This window comes from Apteryx rowi, unplaced genomic scaffold (genome assembly GCF_003343035.1).
Source record: "Apteryx rowi isolate R43461 unplaced genomic scaffold, aptRow1 scaffold_307, whole genome shotgun sequence".
NCBI lineage: Eukaryota > Metazoa > Chordata > Aves > Apterygiformes > Apterygidae > Apteryx > Apteryx rowi.
In genome coordinates this window covers 859,097-877,516 of record NW_020449497.1, presented here as the reverse complement: position 1 = coordinate 877,516, position 18,420 = coordinate 859,097, and the positions used below count along the sequence as shown (strand labels likewise).

The following is an 18,420-nucleotide window of genomic DNA, read 5'->3' as shown; positions in this document are numbered from 1 at the left end:
GCCGCGGCCCCGCCGTACCGGGCCGGGCCGGGCGCTGTGACTCCCTGTAAGTGTCTGCGCCCGGCTTCACGCGCGCCCCGCAGCCCCCGCCCCCGCCCGTCACGGGGACAGCGCTCCTCTCCCCTCGCACTTTAATTAACGATAAAGCCGCGTTAACGGCGCTGGTAAGGCGGCACGTACCAGTGACGAGGCCGCCGGTGACGGAGCTGGGGGGGAGGGAAGGCGCCGCGAGCAGCGGGGCAGCGCCGGGCCGGCGCGGGCGGAGCAGGCCGCGGGGCCGCGCGCCGCGCTGTAAGGAAGCGGCGGGAGCCGGCGAGGCCGCGCGGGGACACTCGAGGCACCTGCTGCCCCTTTTGCTCTAACCGAACTGGTGCAGCCGCCACGGGGGGGAAAAAAAACCCACCCAAAATCTCAAAGCCGAGCTGTGCCGCTGCTTTTTGGTTGCGGTTGCGTTTGATCTCCCCACACAGATTCCCCGGCGTGGCGTGCTCTGGCTTGCGAGGAACCCGCTCCCCATACAGCACTGTTTTTAGTGAGTAGCCTTGCCCCGCACACCTGGGGTCACCAGATTTGAAGGAGGCACGCATGTCATTCGTGACATTTACCTTTGTGCGAGCGGAGATCGAGGAGCTCGGCTTCCCCCAGCGCGTCTCGCCGCTGCAGAGTCACAACAGAGCAATGTGAAAAAATCATACTTTGCACTTGGAATAGAATGTTTTACCCAAGAGTTTCGTAGCCTTCTACAAACCCTGGTTCATTAAATCTCAAAATATCCTCGTGTTACTATATCAGTGTTCCTGATGGTAAACTGAGGCGTAGACCATTGATAATCTAATCCACATACTTACAACAAGTGACTAACTGAAGAGCAGACAGACCCACAGGGAAATTAACTGCCAGTTCCCTTAATTGCCATGTGACAACACGTGATTAGGCAACTGGATACATCAGAAGCCAAATTCTCCCCTCAGTTTTTGCTTTTGCAGCCCTTATGGACTTCAGTGATTTGTGTGAGCATCAGCGAGAGCAGTCCTTACCCAGGTGCTTTGCAAGATATTCAGTGTTTGGTGAATGACGGAGTTGAGCTGACTGTAGACCCAACCGGTATAACTGCCTCATCGCGGTATATCCAGATGCAAAGCAGAAAGAGTCCTGTTGTTACAGGAAACAGTTACACGTGTCACTATCAAAGACTGGTGACCAAAGTCACCTCTAATGTTGGCAGGCATAACAGCATAATTACACCAGCCTCATGCAAGGCTTAATGTGAGCCATAAAGTTTTCTAAAGTGTTGATTTGGGAAAATATTTCACATGTAAAATTGGCAAAAATATGGCAAAAACTTTAAGAAACTTCAAGGGACATTGAAAATTTCATAATCAAACGCTGTATAGTTTTATCTGTTTCTATTGCAAGTAACAACTGAGATTACTAATATCTGAAATTTATAAGAGGAATCTTTATTTGTTTACTAAGGGCATTTGACAGTGCTTTCTGTCAACTTCACTGTTGTGCTATGGCTTATGGTCAGTCACTTACTGTTTTGTTTATGTGGGTATTTTATATAGCCTTGGGCAAGAGAAGACTACTTAAACCCAATACAGAATGCAAAACTGATAAACGCATCCAGGACAAATGTTGAGTATGAACCTCCCTTTAACTAATCTTTTTAATTGACTAGATTACAAGTTTGGGATCCATTTAAGCCTTGAAGTCTTCTTACAGTTTACACCCAGAGGTGATGATAAGACAAATATTCCCAAATGCATTGATGACTTCCAAAATGGACCAAAAGCATAAAGTAATTAAATTTCAATGTATTTTTAATAGAATTAATGATGATATAAACAGCTGGATAAATCAATAAGGCAAATTTCTAGTGAGGAGACAACAGTTCCTAACTTAATAAGACAAATTGCAGTGTGGATCTGATCCTTTTCTCCATTTCTGCTCTTCATACAGCTAAAGTAGGACTATTTTGTATTGTTACACATTTTTGAATAATTAGTAATGCTTGCATTTGGCACATCTAGGCTTGCAATCATAGCACTGCAGATCAGAGTTCAGGGGTATTAAGAAATGGACATGTTTAGAGCTTGTTTTATAAATACTTCCATTACTCTCAGATGAAAATACTTTCGCAGAAAAAAATATTAACTACAACTGAGGCCTCAGTAGCACAATGATGTTCATGTGCACATATCCACACATCTACATGGAGCTTCATTACTTGCAAAGAAAGATTTAATTACAGAATGGGCCTACCAGTATTATAAAGTGATTTAGATGTCAAACTGGCACTTAGTCAACATTTTCATATTGTTTTTATCTATAACACTCAATAACATTTTATACATTTAAATAAATGCAAACATTTAAATAAAACTTTTTGTTGCTTACTCTTCTAGCATCTTCCTTTTCACTTAACTTGATTCTCCTTTATACCAAGGCCTTTCTCTACTAGTTTCATAGAAGAAAGGAGTGCAAATATAATTTGCACTTACGAGTACCTTTACTGAATAGATTTATAAAGAAGAATAAAACTCTTTGATTCCCAAAATTTTATTTTGGGGGTCTAATGCAGTAGTAAGATGCTGCAACATTTGGTGTGCAAACAGAAGTGAAAATATTGCTATCCAGAAATAAACCAGCAGCCCTGATTTTTATTAATGAATTTTATTTTATGAAAATGCATGAGTAATAGGTATTTTGATTTAAAAAGCAAACCAGTTTACTTACACTTAAATCTTGTCCCTAAGCGGCAAGATGCTGTCTCTGTACGTTCCAAGAATTTTGTCATAGTTACACTATAGCAGGCAGATCAGGGCTGTCTTTGTGGCAGTGCTGTGCATTAAGTACTTGGTGCAGGCTTTCTATATTTTAAATACAATATTTGCCCAAGCAGTTTAGACTTTCAGGGCCAAACAGAGATCCAGTGTAAACTGATACATCTTCAGTGTTGGTTGTTGAGAAGTTCTCTGCTTGCATTTAGCCTTAATTTATTGCTGTGTCAACTTCCCCTTCTTCCTTCTTTTCTCATTCAGTATTTTTGATATTTCTGTTGCATTTTCTTTTTATTGTTGTGTTGAATGCAAATTTGTTAATAAAATAATAAAAAAAAAGAAATAGAGCTGTATGTGTCAGTATCCCATACCAAATTTTCAAGAATGTGTTCTGATGCTTTACAAGAAAGAGAATTGGATCAGACCGTACCATTTTTATTTTCCACCCAGTATWTCTAAACTCCTGTGCTGACTGCTGTGGTAGAGATACATGCCTGGATCTCATTTAAGGCAAACGTCAGTGGGAAAAATCAGCGTGAAAAACACAGTGGGTCAAAATTGTAAATCTGCATTATCCTTAGTGCCACTTAGATATACAGAAAAATAATACATGCCCARCTGAAAGTTATTACTCTCCATAATCTAAATCATAAAGGGTATTAGCCATTGTTCAGTTTTAACCTCTGAAATTGTTCTTTGGCGATTATACTTTTAATTTTTAAACATACTAAACAAATTTTCTTATCTTTTAAGAGGCCTACAGTCACTGGCTCAAGTTTTGTGATGTGCTGTTTATAACTGGACAGGCCTGGAAGTGGCTTAGTACCTTCCACTCCTATTTTAAGGTAAAGGATATTAGCCCTTTTCATATTCCAGCTAATTATACATTAAAATATTCACAGGTATATTATTGTGCATGTAGCTTACGTCCGTATCTAGTAAGCCTGTCTAGTCTCTGCAGTTTGGCTATAATGATACAGTGAGAGACCATGTCAAAAGCGTTGCTAAAGCCAAGGTAAGCAACATCCAGTACTCTCCCCTTATCCACAGAGCCAATCGTCTCACTGCAGAATATCATGTTAGTTGGGCACAATTCGCCCTGGTAAAGTGTGCTGGCTGCTCCCAGTCATCTCGTTGTTTCATGTGCCTGAACGTGACCTCCGGCAGGATTTGCTCCATAGTCTGTCAGGGAACTGAGAGCAGGCCAGCTGACCTGTAATTCTCTATAAGTGTCCATTATATTAATTGCAAGCAGTGAATAGGATATCTGCAAAAAGAGAGATTGAAATTTAGGATAAGACTTTAAAATGGTAAGCCAAAATTTGCTCTATTTCCATTTGTTTGCAAAGAATGCGGAAGATTAAAAGGCAAAATTGCACTGAAGTTTCTCAGAATTAGTATATCAAATATTTTGGAATGCATACTCCCGGTAATGGTAGCATTTACCCAAGAATCTCAATCCATTTCACAGAGATTAATGAATTTCTCCAACATTTTTATGAGGTAAGTATTTTATTCTCCTTTTATAGCTGGAGTATCAGAGACGCCAGAAGTCTAAGTGATCTTGAAATAAAAGTCAGCAGAAGAGTTGGATATTAATCCACGCAATCCTTGTGCCTGGTGATGTGTTCTTGGTATAGGCTGCACTTCTTTTAAATAATGTGGTATTAAGCTTTTTTTTGTCCTTCGTTGTAATATCATCATTTGATTTTGGGATGAAAAAAAATCTCAACTCCTAATACAGCTGAACTGTGAGGAATTTTAGAACAGGATTCAAATATTTTTCTTGATTGCTACAGTATATTTTGATAATAGACTAAAACATTCCCTCAGATAACCTCAGTTGGGATGTAGAACAAATTGCGTAGCTCGTTCCAATTACAGCTTCAAATTTTTCTTCATGGTATTCCTAAAGTAAATGTTTATGAATTGCACAGCCACGCTTCAGAGTGAGCTGTGCTTTTTCAGTGTATTTTTTACCATGCAGGATAGCACACACAGCCGTATTTACTACACTGGAGATTATATATTTCAAAATATTGCATCAAATATTGAGGAGCATCTTACTGCAGGCATTCTTTCTCCTAAACATTGAAAAGTTCATTTATTGATTATTCACACATTGTCTATGAATGAATGTTGTGGTTAATAGTCTGCCTGCATACACGTTTGCCTAGCAAAACAGCTATAGTGACTATGCCACTGTAACCGACTCACTCACATGCTCTAAGTCCTTCCCAGGGCCTGAACTGCAAAGAATATGAGCTGTTTCAGCTGCAGAGCTTTGGAAAATGGAAAGTCTGCACAAAAATGCCTCCACAAATTTGAACTGAAAGATCAACTGAGCTTTAGGTTGGGGATGAATTCCGGTGACACAAATGTTGTCATAACTAGATGCCTAAGTACATAGCAAAGAAAAATTAACTTTTAGCTGTGTCTTGCCATTCAATTTAATGAGTCAATGGGTATGTTTACCTGTGTCATTAACCCTGTCATTGGAATATATCACATGAAGTATTTTCTCATCTTTTTGTTCACTAGTAAATAGTGACCTTGTAGTTCAAGCAAGGCTTGTTTCTAAAACTGCAAAATTTTCCACTGTATTGTTTTTATAGATGGAACTATATGCAAAAGTTTCTGTCATGGTATTTTTTGAATTCCCACATCACTTGGGATTTATCTTAAGACATACAATGAGAAAATGACTCTTTTTGCAACCAAAATATAGACAAAATACCAATTGTGGGAAAATTTTATGTTCCCAATGCAAAGCATAACACAAAAGAATTCAGATTTATTTTTTAGTGTATATTCAGATTTTAGAAATCCTACTTCCAGTACAAATGTGGCCTGTGCTGTATATTATCAACGTATGCAAGAGGACAGTCTGTGACTGCAGCCCTCTCTACCCAACCTTTCCTAATAGCATTAAAAAGAAGAGCAGATAAACAAATCTGGGCTAACATTTCAATATTGAGAGTTTTGGCCATAGGCAAAGTCTTCACCCGTCAGTAGAATTTTTTACTGAAGTGAGCCCTTTTTCGAATTAATAAACAATGTGAAGTGATGGAATTTTCAGCAAGTTTTCCATTCCTACTGCTAGGAGTTCGCATCCATATATCTATTCCATATTGGTTATTAACCAAACTGGTCATCATGCATAGGTTATAAATAGTTTGTGCTAGTTACAATGACTGTCTGTCTGTCTTCACCTTGATTGAGTGGTCTGTATTACTATGGATATTATTTTCAAATGGATCCTTTTTTTAAATGCACGTGTTAGTTCAGCAACTACTTTTCCTAGAGCCAAAGGATGAAGGTCCAGGTACAAGTATCATTTCATCAGCTTATCAGTTTTATTTTTACTGGCTGTACTCTGACAGAGGACCTTATATAAACTTTAATGTTCACCTTTGAAGTACAGCTTTATCGACAGCTGTAAGTCTGTCTCACTTGTTGAGTCACAATTTATCTACTGCTTCTTTTGCATTTTAGCAAGGGTATGATCAAATTCTACTGTGTCTCAAGTTCGACCTCCTTTGTCCCAGTACAGTGATATATTGAAAGTTTCTTTCTTCGTGATGCTATGAGAACAAGTATTGGATATAATGACTTTGAGAAAGTTTTTAATRTTATAGTATTAATTGCAGACATTTATTGTCATACATGAACATGTTTTCCATTCCCAAAGTTATAAAAATCATATAAAAATTAAATTTATTTAAAGGATATGTATACTTAATTTTGAAACTTTTATTTCATGTTTTCAGCAAATTGTTCCATATACCTTCAGAATGGTTTTATGAATTAAAGTTAAGGCTCTATCAGTAACATGTAAATTCCAATTAAAAGTATAGTAAAGCAATGCAGAGATAATAAAAGATCTAATTTTCAATCTAATTGGGCATGCACTTTTGCGTGCAAAATATGCACACAGTTATCATGCTAATGTAGAGGTATACTATAGTTGAACATGCAGTTTAGGTTATCATAGCCTCCTGTACCTAATTAGAATAATTTGTGTGCATAAGTACCTGATTTGCATAGAAAACTGCTTCAGATTCACATGCAGATRTTTTAAATCAGATAAATCATTCATCAAACTTATTTCTAACCATATTGCAGCTGAAATTAAGCAAAATTCAACTTCGTTCAAATACAAGCCTTTGTTGTACTTCAGCTTCACTTTTTCCATTTGCACCTATACATTTAGCAATCACACTTTAGTATGAAATGAAAGAAAACAACTGTGCAAACTGTTAGAAGGAATGATACAAGGGTGCTTCACAAGTTTGTGTATCAAAGTAAAAATAGCAACTATAACAGCTAAGACTTTGTCAGTATGAGTGCTGGGGAGGACAAGAGTCCAAAGCATATTAGTACTAGTATTAAAGGAGGGGAGCACAAACTAACATTAATGCATTCTTAATCCATAGTTATCCCAGATTTGGATTAAACTGCCTTCTGGAGTTTTTTAAAGGCCCTTTTCCTATTGAAGTGTTTACCTTTGGTCATACTGTTTCTCCTTTTAATGGGTTCAGATTTAAAAAAAACAGACTGGGATACACTTTTCTGCTGAGTGCATCAGTGGAATCACTGCTGAGTCAGAAACATAGTTAAAAACAAAGCAAATATGTTGCTTCTTTAAATTTTTAACCTACATTGCTAATTATAGTAATGTGCGATCATTATTACTGCTGCCGCTCTCCCGACCCCCTTCCAAATTCATTTTCCTTTTCTCTTGAAATGGTAAAGCACTACTGGCAACATTAAATGACATTGCTTGCATTTTATATGATCATCATACAGCAAAGGGTAGTTTCATTACACATAACCTAATATTGGAAGATGTTCTCACGTTATTTTTCATACTTTTACAAATTTGTTTGTTTATATATAATCCATAGAAATCTGAAATTGTCTTTAAGTTAAGAGTTTCTTTCTTCTAAATTATTTTCAGCCATACATTTTGGTTTGTTACTGCAGAATCACCAGAAACTCTAAATTTTAAAGTTCTGCTTCTAAAGTAAAAATCTGTTATTGGAGTTACTCTAAAACAATAGGGAAATATGGGCTCTGCCCTGAGGAAACTGCAGCATTTTAAACACAACTTTAACATTGCAAGTATCTTTATTTAGTTGATCCATGAAAGTTAGAGACAGAAGTTACTCATAACCTAATTTTCATTCTAGATATGAGAAATGAAAAAAGCTAAAATAAAGATAAAAACAGTTGTCTCAAGGATATTTTGCTTCTATTTTAGTATTTTTAGTTGTGGTAAGATATATAAGTAAACTGTAACTTGTGGCTGCTATAAAGGAAACTTATCAACAGTAATTGACTTTTTGGAATAATTACATATATTGTTGACATAACATCTTATTGTTCTAGTCAGAAGCAACAGTAAGCTGAGCGGCCTCGAAGACCGAGTTGCTTCTCCAAAAGGATGCTCAACTTGCAGCTGAGGTTATTAACAAGGTAACAGAGGAGATTTATAATATATAGGTTAAGGTATGTAGGAAACCTGGTCAGTAGCTACTTGAAGGAAAATTTTTAATCCTACATGTCTTGTCAACAAAAGTATCTTCCTAAACATGAATATTCATCCCTTAAAAATGAAGGGAAAATGAATGCCCTTTTCTTGACGTGCAATCTGTTTAACTAACGCACCTATTCCAGACTTTAATAAACTGATAATCTAGTACCCTATTAGAATCAGCAACATTTCACAAAAAATCAGAGCTATTCAGAAGCTATTGCTTTGGCAAAGCAGAATTGTAAATATTTTACTGAGTCTTCATTTTAAAAATTTAGACTATTTAGTATTACAAGCAAACTCAAGCTCTCTTTTAGATGGGAAAATTCCTAACTTTTCTTCCTCAGATATTTATATAAGTGTCTTCTCCTTCTATCATGAATGTTACTGGCCTAACTAGAAGGTTTAGGAATTAAAATATATGTGTTCTAAGATTGCTGTCACCTTAAAAGAAAATGGCCTAGGTGGACAATTTTTCATTCTAATCAACATTTGTAGGAATATTGCAGATTCCTGTCTGCCAGGAGGTAGGTGGTTCATAATACCTTATGATTCACATACGTAAGAATTTACCATGCACAACCCATGGACAGATACTCACACGCCCTAATCAAATTATGTGTTTGACACATTCTTAAAATGAAACTTTCTGAATGCAATTATACTCGTTAGCTATGCTGTGATTCAGTATTATGCTAGCTACAAATTAAATGCTTCAGTGGAATTTGGCTGTTCTTCATTGTGTATTCATAAGGAAATAGTAGTAACCTTAGTTTGCCTTTTTACCACTGTTTTTCCTCTGGAGAACAGCTCTGATTAATATTATATTATCTAAAATGGGTGCTGAAGAAGGACCACTTAGGGACACTGGCTGTCATAGTAGGTATTTTCTAGTAATTGCACTGAAAATTGTAAATGGAAGAAAAAATCTGAAACTTTTAAACTTTTGTCAAACAAGAAATATATGGAGAGAAATGAAAGTGGGGAAGAGTGCTTGCTGTTACTCTTGGGATGCTATACTACTAAGATGAGAAATAGGAATATAAGGGCTTATTATAAATAAAAAGGCTATGGAGGCAATTCAAGTTGGCTGCCTGGGAGAAACTGAGATAGGGATAAAAAAATGTTGAAGTCTATTAGAGAAATGTTTCTCCTAAGGCAACAAGGGGAATTATTAGCTTATGTTTATTGTAATAGCATTTTCCTCTAGACATATTTCCCAGCATTCTTACCAAAGAACAAACTGGGGTGGAGGAACAAGAAAAAAGACTTTCGGTTGCATTCATCTGAATTTGAAAATCTAGATAAAGGAGAAACATTTTACTAGTTGCATAAATTGTCTGAGATTTTATTGAAAATGGGATCGTGGTTTAATAGCATTGTGAAGAAAGTGAAGTTTACTCCCTTGCTGCATCGTTTATGGTCTCAGGCTTTAGACAGAAAGGTGCTTTGGACTTCTTTAAGTAAATGTCAATTTTACTAGGCTTTTTAGATTTATTTGTGTCAAGTGTAAACCTGAGTGTACCTTACCCATGTGGAAGTTCAGGGTCAAAAGTTGTGACAGAGGCAATAAAATGACTTCATTCTGTTGTATACAAGTAAGAAACTAATTATGAAACTAAAATTCTGAATACTGAAGAAAAAAATAGTAGAAAGAGGGAACATATGTTCATATTTGGAGATGTTACAAATGATTAATATTGATATAATGCCATGTTGTTCTGTGCTTTGTTCTCTCAATACCTCATCTTCTTTTAGGCAAATCATTTAATCTCTTTTGAAAACTTTTTCAAAAATTTAAAAATGCTTTATTAATTCATGTTTATGAAATTTGTTTATATCTATGCTTTTAATAAGTGTCACTACAAAAGTAATATTAACAAGCACTGGAAATTTTCTCTTTTGAAATCAGTAGCAAAACTGACTGTGAAAGAATTAATCATTATCTAACTGGTCTGTAATTCAAATTTTATATCAGAAAGTCGAAGTGAATTCATACTCTCTTGGCTCAAGTGCTTTCTCAGACAGTTCCAAGTATAATTTAGTGCCCTCATTAACATATTATTTCTATATATATCATTAGGAATAAGATAAATTTCAGGATGTAGTGTTTTTAGGTGAAGTTAGAAAACATTTAATTAAAAATGCCTTGGATTCAAATAAAGGATGAGTTGTCCCTGCATCTCTATTATATTTTTTTGTATTCATTACAAATAAGAAACTCTAAGCAAATTTCATTAAGTTAACTTATGTTACCCAAAAAATTTAGAAAGATTGAGCCCTATGGTTTTAAGAGCTCTGTATGAAAAAAGGGGGTAGAACTTTATCTGAAGATAAAAAGTTAGCATCCAACCCTGGCATAAGTTATGCAGGCAAAACTTCCATTGGTTTCCATTACAGCCACGCTGAAATAGCTAAGATCATAGGTAGGTAATAGTACTTGCTATTGCATAGTTTCATAATTCAATAGATTGAGAGAGATAGGTATAGCGGTCTCAGAACACTGATTTCTTGGGTGCTCACCCACTATTTTACATCCTTTTTGTTTATCCAGTAATGGATATACAACTTGGAAACAAGAAGTGAGACTAGAATTATAAAAATTACAATTGTGAGGTTTAATTTGTTAACATTTTAATGCATACTGAAATCTTTGGTTAGAGATTGCTTTAATAAATAACAACAGTTCATATTTGGGATTAAAAATAAATTTTAATTGAGACACGTTTACTAATTCTTAAAAAAAAGGGGAATGAACTCCTTTTGGATTCATCTACAGAATCCCAGTAGTTTTCATTTTGGCCTGAAGAATTTTCGGCCTGAAGAATTTTCTCTGTCCCCATTTTCAGGCTTCATTGTGTTATCTGTATTCACTTCTTTATTTTGTATGGCAGCTTTTTCATTATTAAACAGGCTCCATGAAGGATCTGCTAGGTTAGAACGTTTTTGTCATTTTACAGCACAAGGCGATACAAAGTCTCTCCTAAGCTTTCTGATGTAGTGATAAAGCACAAGATTTATTGATGTAAAATGTATCTAACACATCCAATCTGTAGTTCTCTTCTGAAATGTTATATTTACAGAGCTACTCTCAACTTTCTGTTTCGAAAACAAACAAGCAAACAATTTGCCCCTTCTAAGGATTTGTTCAGAAGAATGTAAAACAGCCAAAGATCCTGACAAGTCAGCAGAGACTGAGAATTACGTAAATAAGAAGTTTGGGTTGCTAAGTTGTTTCTCCTGGTAGCAATATTTCTTAGGACTCTGGGTGTTTGTTCAAAAGAGTTTTTAAGATCTGTGTAGGTGAAGGCTAAGAATTCATCAGACAGATGATAGCACAACAGAAAGAAATACCCTTTTTTCCTTACTGAGTTGGTAACATAACCTTAATAAAAAAAGTGAATTCAGTGTTTGTGGGGGGCAACTGATTGGCATATTATGACAGAATAATTAAGTTTGATAAGGCTGTTAAAAAGAAATTGAACAGGAACAACTGATATGGACTTTAACATTTTTAGCTGTAATAGATCAACAGTCAGTTCTGTAAAATTCACCTTTGTGCAGCCACCTACACATCTGTAGGAACAGGCGTTTACACAGCTGGTAAACAGCACTCTTAAGAGCTTGATTCTGAAGCAAGAATACATACAACTGCCTCAGTCATTTGTTGCAGAGGCTGTTGCAGAAGCAGACAGAAAGGAGTTAAGCAGCACAGAAACTGTGAAGAGTTACTTTGGTGGGTTCAAAAGAGAAAGTAAATTATGAGGAAAAAACGTGAATCATTTAGGAAAAGTCATTTGAATTTCAGAGGGCTTGATCTACTGAATTCTGCCTTCTCGATCTACTGCCTTGTCTGTCTCTTGGCGCTGAGGAAATTTTCACCTTTCATTTTCATGTGAGCACAACTGGGCTCTGTGTGCTAGAAACCCAGCATACCTTTAAGAAACATTCTTTGAATGTAGAGAAATACCTGCAGGCAGTCCCAGCAACATAGCTTTTATTTTAATTTGAGAGAAAAAGACCAAGCACTGAAAACTGGGATGATCACATTTTCTTGTCCAAAAATCAGATAATAAGTCTTAAATGTCTGAGAAGAAATGTTCATGGGAAAATAGCTTATCTTGAACCTAAGACATCAGTCTTCAGAAGGTATAACCTGCTAGGCTGTTGCATGTTCACTATTAGGTACTTCGTACAAACTATCTTTTTTAGTTCAGGGTATTTTTCCCACAAGAGAATCTTTCTATGCTCCAAGTTAATTATGTTTCTCTCCTCTTGAGTTTCTTTACTACCTAGAAATTTAAGCTAATGCAATCTATTTTAGGTTTTTCAAAAGTGCTTAGTGCTGCGAAATCTATGTGCTAATCTAAAAAGATGATAAATATCTGGATACAGGGAGGTAGGAGGACAGCTAGGGATCATCCTAGTTTCCACAGACTGTAGTATCTTTCGGCTGGCTTAAATAATTGTCCTGAAGTAGTACAGCACTATGCTATGTCGAATGTGTACATTTTAATGAGGTGAGTTAATCTCTATATTCTAGGAAAAGACCTTGATAGCATTATCTGTCGTTGCTTATGGTACTGTATGTATTAGAGTGTCCAGAGTTATTCTTGGATTGCCAGACCAGTTAAACAAACACAAGCTTTTAAAGGAAACTAAAATTTAGCTCCATACAAGTTACTAATCAGTGTCTGCAATGAGTATCAGAAAGAAGAAATGACACTGAGTTTGCAGCAGGGACTAAAACAAAGAACAGAGTGGGTAGTATTGGGACTAACCTGATAAGGTCCTAAGGAGCAACGACTCATGGGCTTTTGTGAGCTGCTGGGGCTCAGCAGCACTCAGCTCCCACTTGGGTCAATGTTAGCAGTGACAGCTAAATAACAGGAAAAGGACCCTACACTTTACTAAAATAATGCCAAATGTCAAGGTTTTGTAACAATTCCCCTGCCCCACAATTACTGTCGTCATTGTCCGCAGCAGCAAGTCGTCAAAGCCTGTTAGCGAACAGCAACACGTATTCCACTGACACATAAGATGGGGGAAATAAAACACCAACGGTGCTAAATGTCATGCTTGGAAATGGCAGTAGTACTTGTTCAGCAGCCCTTTACCAGTTGAAGATTAAAAAATAATGTGGGTCCTTACCGAGGGGATGCATCACCAGTCAGAAAAGTGGAAAGCGCTTTCAGATCAAAAAGAGCTGAACCAGCTGAATGCGTTGGAAGGATCTCCATGCCAATGAGCTGTTACCTAATAACTTGGCAGCTCAATCTCTGGGAGATATAGAGTCAGAGACCGCAAGAGAGCTTCTTGTAGCCTGGTGTTTGGACACTGGAAGCTGAAAATCAACAAGATCGCTGGATTTTTTAAGTGTTTTTAGTATTAGGAGTCCAGTGTGTCTGTGAGCTGTGAGACATGAAGGGGAGCAAAGTGAAGCCATGCATGGCTGTAAAGCCAGAACRGAGGAGTGGGGTCAAATAAGCAAAAGTCCCTCTATGTAAACTATGATCAGCAGGGGCTCCATATTCAGTAGTAAAGAGAAACTGCTACCAAGAGCAGTGTACTTCATGGGATGTGCCCTTCTGAAGATGATGGAAACACAGAGAAGTTAGTGGGTACGCTAAAAGCAAAATTTACTCCAGTGTCTTTTTGTCCCCACTTTACAACAGAGAGCACTGGTATGACTGGAGAGGCACTGGCATGCTGGTTGCAAAGCAAGGTCATGCTGCTAGGCAGGAAGCGGCTTCTGGAGAACAGGGAAATTATTTCAGTGGCTGGGAGTGTTTGTGGTTGGTGTGTGGATTCCTGACTCACCTACAAATTCTTACAAAGATTGGCAGTAATTTTATTGATAGAAGTTTGCCAAGTAATGCAAAGTAAACACTTCTCAAAGATAGTCAAAGATGATGATGGTCAGGGTGATAACAGCTCCCTGAAAAGTAATAAGAGTTTCCTGATATCCTCTTCAGCGTGGGTGCAGGAAAATGAGGTATCCAACTGAGAGAAGAACAGATTTAACATGAAGACAGCAACTTTACTAATTTAACATTCCTCTCTTTATGAGTATCTAAAATATTTTCTTYCTCCTTTAAACCATAGAGAGGTACTCTTCCTATAATTTTAAGGCTATAGAGAAAAGTGAGAAAAAAGCTACAAATGATGAGTGGGTTAATTCCGGGAAAGTTCAGAGACGTGGAAGCACGTAGTTGCTGTATTTCTAAAAAGGTATCAGCACTTTGTCTAAATGTATGCTTCTGAATATACCTGAACTGAATATTGCCAGCGAGTTAAAATATTAACATTTTGTCTCAGCTATTGCCATGTTGTTCACAGCACTAACACTCTGAAACAACATCTAAAACAGGAATAAAAGGGAGACTTAAAATGACAGGTCAGTAGTAGAATTTGCCTGACCATGTTCCTTCCTTTTCTTTCCTTTCTTTTCTAATACTTTTATCAGGGATGATAGAGTATAAACTTCTAATAACTTATCAATGCAAATGTATGCATCTATTAATATATTATTAAAAGTATACACCATGTGGTATATATGTGTGTGTATATATAAATAATACAGCATAGATACATACATTCATGCCTACAGAACTGCCAAAAGCACAAGCTGAATTTGCCATGCAGATTCAGAAAATGGAACAGAATTACTCTCATATGAAAAGACTTTTTCAGGATTAACCACATCTGCTACTTCAATGTAATATCGCTTTGCCATTTTTCAGTGCATATTTTCAGCTAATAACATCTTTTCTCTGCTAAACTAATCCTATGAACACTTCCCTGGTGCTGTAGTTATTTGAACTGAGCTATTTATCTTGTGGTTTCACATTAAATTTTAACTGCTCTAAGCCAGCACTTGCTGCTGAAAGAAATGCTACCACCTTCTGCAGTTCCTAATCTCTGTTTCTGTCCCCATGCTGTTCCCTCCCTTTTGTCAGAAGAAACATTTGTGTGATGAATGGATTGGAGAACTGATCTGAGATAAACATGATCAAACTGGATCCATTTCCTGATGCGGTTCATCATGTAGCCACATGAAAACTTCGGGACAAATAAAAGGGCTGCGTCAGAGTAGAAATGAATGGATGGAGAAGCATGGGGCTGCTTCTCTCACCACCAGTGCCAAATTATACTGGTTTAAACCTCAGTATTAGATCCACAGTATACTTTTCTCCAGCATTCACATACAATGAAAAGAGAAAAACAAGTTCTGTAATCCCCACTTCGATAAATCAAATATTTCTATTAACTTCAATTAAACTATGGCTTCTTAAGAAATCTGGAGATCCACACCCTGGAATACTTTTCCTGTTGCTGGCCTGATTCAGTTTTTATTAAGTTTACAGGAAGTCCTCCATTAAAGTCCACTGGAGCAGACCCTTTAGGGGGCAAATGTATCTTTGGTTTATATTAATGAGGTTATACCAAGAGTGAATATATATTCCAATCAGTGATCTAAGTTTTGTACAATGATTGCAATTAATAAAGAACATTATTTTCAAAACATTTTTAATGGACGTAAGAGCTCGGCATTAGCTGCTTATTATATTCCAAGACCAAGTTAAAAAAATCATGAAACATCATCATAGTACGTTAGTAATTGGGGAAAAAAATCAGTTTAAAGCATTAAAAAGAGAAAAAACTGAAATATATGGGGGAAATTTACAGAGGACTTTACATATTCTAGAGATGCATTTCTTCTTTCCTAAAGAAATATAGAGGTCAAATCCTCAGTAATTTTTTGAATTCAGTGGTAGAATTCCACCAGATAATGATTTAGTCTTGGGGTTCATTTTCAACGTAATTAATACACGTTTACAAAACTTACACCTTCTGAACAGCATAGAGGCTTTGATGTTTAGAAAAAAAAAGGACACATGTTTGTTTCTGTTTATTTTTCAGCTGTTTTTCATCAGTTTCCCAATCTGGTTCATCACATGGCCACTTTAATACCTGTGCTGCCAGAGGGAAGAGAATAAATCATCAGAGATGAAAGTGGGGAAGGAGAGTGCTGGTTTTGGTGGCAGTGCCAGCACCATCTTAACTGCCATCCGACTGTATCCGAAGTTTAGTTAGGTTTGGGATCCGTGCTCCACTTACCAGTTGCTATTGGTATGCGAGGACTGGAGTTCCTCTACCTGTCCACCCCGTATGCGCTCCCCCTTTCGTGGGCTCTGCGATTTCACCAACTGTTAGCGGTCTTTGGGAGGGAGTCTGTGGCTGCTTCCTGTCCGTACAACCTCACCTTCCCCAACAGGGGAGCTCTTTCCTCATCTTTTAGGGAAAGATGGACTTTTAGGGAAAGACCATAGCCTGAATTCATACTTCTAAACGCCAGTTACTCCTGGCTGAATCCGTGCGTGTAATAATTGCAGATTATTGTGTTTCTTATTGGAAAACAGACAAATATTGTAGTTGATTCTGTCATCAGTAAAATACCAAGCATTTTCTGTAATTTTTTGATTTTTATACTCAGTTGTTCTAGGATCCCAACACCATTTCTGAGCTTTAAGTAACAGATCTTGTAAAATCCCTAAGAAAAATTTGTGTTTCAAAAATTTCCATGTTATGGATGAGAAAACTGAAACTAAGTACTTTCCATCTGAAAATTCTAGCAGAAAGCCACAGTGAGTCAATGGCAAAGTTGGGAAGAGAACCCAAAATCTAACTTTCATTACTTTGTTGAGGATGTCTTAATATTTGGAGTAGGTGAGAATTTACCCAGACCTGAGGGAAGAAAGTCTGAAAATATGAATGGCGTATATCCAGAAAGCCTAAAATTTCAGTACTTATTTACTTTTTTCTTTAAGATCTTACAGTAATAAAATTAATTCATAGACTAACTTACAATGTTACACTGCRTGACACTGATAGTACTCCAGAACTCTTTGCTGACATATATTTGCGTGCTTGAGTCTTCATTTTCCACTGCCTTGACTCTTGTGCAGTAATTTACATATCAGCAAAATGAATATAAAAAAAATGCTAAATCAAAATTGTGGCCTTTCTCACTGAGATTTTGCAAGTGCTAATAATAACACAGGGTGCAAGGCAAGTGGAGAATCTACCCTTCAGGCATGTGTCTGATATCACATTCTTGTCCCTTTCTTTGTTTTGATGTTATTCTTAATTTATATTAGCATTTTTACTAGTTAAAAATAGGCACCAAACTACAGCATTCAAAAATTGTTGGGAAATTCATCAACTAATACAAATTGTAAGCTGGAGTGTTGAAAATCATAGAAGCAGGACAGGATGGAACGGGGGAAGGGAACTTGGAAGAATTTAAAGAACTTGGAGGAGAAGGAGACAAGCTAATTTTATTCTCATTTAGCAATTAAAGGAGGAGTCTATCTTTATCCTTAATAGCAGACGATCAGAGGAAAGTACGGAGAGGAGGGGTCATGGGTTGGGTGTCTCTTTGTCAGCATGCAGGTTACAACGAAAAAGATGAACAGAGCAAAAAGGTTACGGTCAGTATCCGCAATAAAGAAGCGACTGAGCAGGTTGGCAGTCAGCTAGTCAGATATTCTGCAGCCCTCGCATTAGCCAGGTGGCCAGTTCCCCACTTAGGCTGCCAAGCGAGTTGATCATCAGCTAGGAGCCAGACAGAATGCCAGGTGGTCAGATCCATCACTGCGTATCCAATTAACCATGACACTGGTTCACAGCCAAGCGCCACGGCAGCTACGAAGCAGGGAGAGGGAGCATCTCTGTGCCACCAGTCCCATCCCTATGTCAGGTCCAGCTGCCTTTGATTTTTCTATAAAGCTTGATTTTTTGAGTCCTTGCTTTGAGTTTTTTTGTTTTTACTAAACAATCTGTCTAAATCTTTTGGGTGTCTCTGCTATTCTTCTCCAGCAGCAGTTCTTCTGTGCCGAAGAACAGTACTGGGCCATACTGTAAATGACGGGTCTATCCGTACTAGAAATAAACTGCCCAGTTCATTTAATTTCTGAACTTTGATCGAGTATTAACCCAGAGTTAAGGGACTGCTGGCCTATGTCTGGTACAGGATATCATGGCACAGTTGAATCTCACCTGATTGTACCTGAATTACTTGGCATGAAACAATCCTTT

The 18,420-nt window shown here is 37.2% G+C and overlaps 1 long non-coding RNA gene across 1 annotated transcript; it reads left to right on the top strand.

Moving 5' to 3' along the window:
* The first annotated feature begins 264 nt into the window (after positions 1 to 264).
* On the top strand, positions 265 to 17,491 carry LOC112968232. The gene is made up of 4 exons (XR_003254314.1): positions 265 to 1,801; positions 3,537 to 3,628; positions 8,175 to 8,261; positions 16,243 to 17,491. It is a non-coding gene; the product is annotated as an uncharacterized LOC112968232 (long non-coding RNA).
* Positions 17,492 to 18,420: the final 929 nt, after the last annotated feature.